The sequence below is a fragment of the Triticum dicoccoides genome, chromosome 1B (assembly GCF_002162155.2).
Source record: "Triticum dicoccoides isolate Atlit2015 ecotype Zavitan chromosome 1B, WEW_v2.0, whole genome shotgun sequence".
Lineage (NCBI taxonomy): Eukaryota > Viridiplantae > Streptophyta > Magnoliopsida > Poales > Poaceae > Triticum > Triticum dicoccoides.
In genome coordinates, this window is record NC_041381.1 from 251,466,835 (window position 1) to 251,471,635 (window position 4,801).

Genomic DNA, 4,801 nt, shown 5'->3' on the forward strand with positions numbered 1-4,801 from the left:
TATAACTAGAATATAATTTCAAATACCCCTGAAATATTTTATGAGCTTTTGGAAAAGTCCATCTAGCAAAATAAAAATATTCAGAGGACCTTTTGGCATTGTTTGAATTATTTTAAATTCAAAACAGTGGCAAAACGAAATTAAATAAAACAAAACAGAAGAAAAAAATAAAACAGAGCAGAGAAAACCTTACCTGACGCAGCCCACCTGGCAGCCCGCTGGCTGGCCCAGCACTGTGCTGGCCCGTGCCAGCCACCTGCTTCCTCCCGCCAGAGCAGGCAGGCAGCTGCCTGTCGGCCGCGCGCGCCGCCGTGCGCCACCTCCTGCTTCCCCGGCCCTCCTAGATGATGCCACGGAGACACCCAAAGCCTCCCCTCGTTCTCCGCTCTCCCCCCTGGACCGCTCCCCCTCCGCTGGCTCTCTCTTCCCTCTCTTCCCTGTGAGCCCCGAGCGCAGCCGTCGCCGCCGTTCGCCATAGCCGCGGCCACTGGCCACCCCACGCAATCCCGACGCGCCCAGAAGCTCCGCCACGTTGTCTTCTTCATCTTCGATGAGCCACGCAAGCCGGGAGGGCCTGGAACATCGCCATCGCCGTCGTCTTCCACCTCGGGCTCCGACCACCGCCGCCGTCGATTCGCCGTCTCCACCGCCTCCCCGAGCACGCCGACCTTCTCTTCGAACTCACCGTGAGCCCCTGTCCATTTCCCCTCTCTCCCCGTGCCCGTCCGCGCCTTCTAACCACCCTGGATGTCGGAGCCGACAGTTCCTCGCCGCCGGCGATGACGCAGACGAGGCTAGAGCCACCGTAGCTAACTCCCGATCACGGCAACATGCTCAGCACTCTTCCAGGAGCCGGGCACGCCCACCCGTGCGACCTGCCGTGCCCCCCTAGCGCCAACCCCGACCTCGCCGTGCTCCGGCCGCCGCCCCGCTCGCCGCCGTCGCCAAATCCGACCTCCCCAGCACGAACGGATGCCACGATTCGATGCGCGCACACACCAGCTACGCGTAGAGCCCCTCAGTCGCCGTTTTGGTCGCCGGAGGAGGAATTCCGACCCCCTCCGCCGTCTGGGGCTTCACCGGCGACGAGCCGTGGACCAAGTCCGGCGGGTTTGACCCCAGCTGGACGCCCCTGACTCAATGACAGGTGGGGCCCAGCCCTGTTAGTTAATTAGGATTAGTACTAATTAAATTAGTTAAACTAATTACCCCTGCTGACACTGACAGTGGGCCCCGTGGCTATTAACCTGATTAGTTAGAGTTAATTAACTCTGTTAGTCACCTAAGTCACTGACCAGTGGGCCCCACTGGTCAGGTTTGACCCGGACCAGCCCCTGTTGACCTGCTGATGTCATGCCAACGTCATGCTGACGCAGTAATGTTTTCTGGATTTAATTTAATTCTGAAAATTCCAGAAAATAGCTAAAACTTCAATAAATCATAGAAATTCAACCATAACTCCAAATGAGATAAATTATATATGAAAAATTATCAGAAAAATTCAAGGAATCCATCTGTACCATTTTCATGCATGTTAGAACAACTTATAGCTGTTGTATAACACAAATCAATTAAATGGCATTTGAATAATCACATATGGAGTTTGAATTTGAATCTTGTATTCAAACCAACTTCATTTAATCTGTTGCTAGTTGCATTAGCTCAAAACACATTCATATTGCCATGTCATGAGCATGCATCATATTGTGCATTGCATTGATTGTATTTCTTCTTGTTGCCGGTATCTGTTCCCTCCCGGTAGACGATGTTCTGACGTTGTGATCGTTAACACTGATGAAGACTCAATGTTATCTTCAGAAGTGCCAGGCAAGCAAAACCCCCTTGTTCATTCCGATAAAATCCCACTCTCTCGCTACTGCTCTCTATTACTGCATTAGGACAACAACGATTCAACTGTTACTTGCTGCGGTAGCTGAACCCCTTTATCCTTTGCATGACCTGTCATTCCACAGTAAATAGATGAAACCCACTAGAATGAGTAGGAGTTGTTTGAGCCCTGTTGTGCCTACTCATTCATGTTTGTTTGTCATGCCTGCTATTGCTTAGAGTTGAGTCAGGTCTGATTCATCGGGGATGTATCAGAGGTGTGTGAACATGTCCTATTGTGTGTGAGCTAAGTGTGTGAACACGATTTGGTAAAGGTAGCGGTGAGAGGCCATGTAGGAGTACATGGTGGGTTGTCTCATTGCAGCCGTCCTTAGGAACTGAGTTCTGTGTTTGTGATCCATGACCAGCTACTACCACACATTGGAATGCTTAAGTGCCCCTCTCGACTTATTAATCAACTTGATCTCTGTCCAGGAGTTGCAACTAGTTTCTGGTGTTTGTAGGTAGTGTTAGTAGTCTACCAAGTGGCACCCGGTACAGGTGGGCTTGGGACAGACTAGGCACAGTGGCACGGTGTACCAAGTGGCACCCGGATGGTGGGCTTGGGAACCCTGCTCACATCGTTTGGGGCCGTGAGCGACACCCCGGCCGGATCTCCTTGCGGATGGAACCCGAATAGGCGATAAACCTGGACTAGAGACTTGTTCAGTTAGTCAGGTCGTGGCCGACTCCCTCGCCCGGCTTCCGCTTGAAGGTTGCCGAGGTACATGACGTGTACAGGGCGGTAAGTGGCGAGAGCGTGTGTGAAGAAGTACACCCCTGCAGGGTTAACATCATCTATTCGAATAGCCGGATTCCTCGGATATGGAAACTTGGACCCCTTGCATAGTTCATAGACAAGTGTAAGTGGATACTCTAAAATACGCAAGATAAGCGTGAGTGCTATGGATGGCGTTCTCGTAGGGAGACGGGAGCGGATCCATAGTGGTGTATTGATATGGTGGATATGTGGACTCGTGTGCGCCACCTCAAAAGAGTTACTTGCAGTCGTAGTTCAGGTTAGCCACCGAGTCAAAGCTGGCTTGCTGCAGTTAAACTCCACCACCCCCCCCTTGTTGATAATGATGCATGTGTAGATAGATCTGATGTAAGTCTTGCTGGGTACATTTGTACTCACGTTTGCCTATTTTATGTTTTTGCAGAGAGACTTCAGTCTCACTAGTAGTTCCGCTTGGACTTCGACGTTTAGCTTGATACCTCAGCTACGATCTTGTGCCCTCGGCAGGATCTGGTAGATAGTCAGGCTTCTCAGCCTTTTTCATTTATAGATGTCTGTACTCAGACATGATAGCTTCCGCTTGTGCCTTGACTTGTATGCTCTGATTGTTGGGTCATGAGACCCATGTTTGTAATGTCTCGCTCCTCGGAGCCTATTGAATAAACTACTTGAGTCGTAGAGTCATGTTGTGATGCCATGTTGTATCTGCACATATCGAGCATATTGTGTGTATGCTATTGAAATGCTTGGTATGTGTGGGATCTGACCATCTAGTTGTTTATCTTTAGTAGCCTCTCTTACCGGGAAATGTCTCCTAGTGTTACCGCTGAGCCATGGTAGCTTGCTACTGCTCTGGAACACTTAGGCTGGCCGGCATGTGTCCTTCTTCGTTCCTGTGTCTGTCCCTTCGGGGAAATGTCACGCTTTGAGTACCGGAGTCCTGTTAGCCCGCTACAGCCCGGTTTACCGGAGTCCTGCTAGCCCAGTGCTACAGCCCGGACCCACTTGCTGATGACCGACACGTTCGAAGCTGGGTCATGAATGCCTGTCCCTGTAAGTCTGTGCCACTTTGGGTTTACGACTAGTCATGTCAGCCCGGGCTCCTTATCATATGGATGCTAGCGACACTATCATATACGTGAGCCAAAAGGCGCAAACGGTCCCGGGCAAAGGTAAGGCGACACCGTGGGGATACCGTGCGTGAGGCCGCAAAGTGATATGAGGTGTTACCGGCTAGATCGATGTGACATCGAGTCGGGGTCCTGACATCGTTGGCCATGTAGGAGTACATGGTGGGTTGTCTCATTGCAGCCGTCCTCAGGAACTGAGTTCTGTGTTTGTGATCCATGATCAGTTACTACCACACATTGGGCTCCGGGCGCTCCAAGCCCTCTCGACTTATTAATCAACTTGATCTCTGTCCAGGAGTTGCAACTAGTTTCTGGTGTTTGTAGGCAGTGTTAGTAGTCTACCAAGTGGCACCCGGTACAGGTGGGCTTGGGACAGACTAGGCACAGTGGCCCGGTGTACCAAGTGGCACCCGGATGGTGGGCTTGGGAACCCTGCACACATCGTTTGGGGCCGTAAGCGACACCCCGGCCGGATCTCCTTGCGGATGGAACCTGAATAGGCGATAAACCTGGACTAGAGACTTGTTCGGTTAGTCAGGTCGTGGCCGACTCCCTCGCCCGGCTTCCGCTTGAAGGTTGCCGAGGTACATGACGTGTACAGGGCGGTAAGTGGCGAGAGCGTGTGTGAAGAAGTACACCCCTGCAGGGTTAACATCATCTATTCGAATAGCCGGATTCCTCGGATATGGAAACTTGGACCCCATTGCATAGTTCATAGACAAGTGAAAGTGGATACCCTAAAATACGCAAGATAAGCGTGAGTGCTATGGATGGCGTTCTCGTAGGGAGACGGGAGCGGATCCATAGTGGTGTATTGATATGGTGAATATGTGGACTCGTGTGCGCCACCTCAAAAGAGTTACATTGCAGTCGTAGTTCAGGATAGCCACCGAGTCAAAGCTGGCTTGCTGCAGTCAAACTCCACCATCCCCTTTTGTTGATAATGATGCATATGTAGATAGATCTGATGTAAGTCTTGCTGGGTACATTTGTACTCACGTTGCTTAATTTATGTTTTTGCAGAGAGACTTCAGTCTCACTAGTA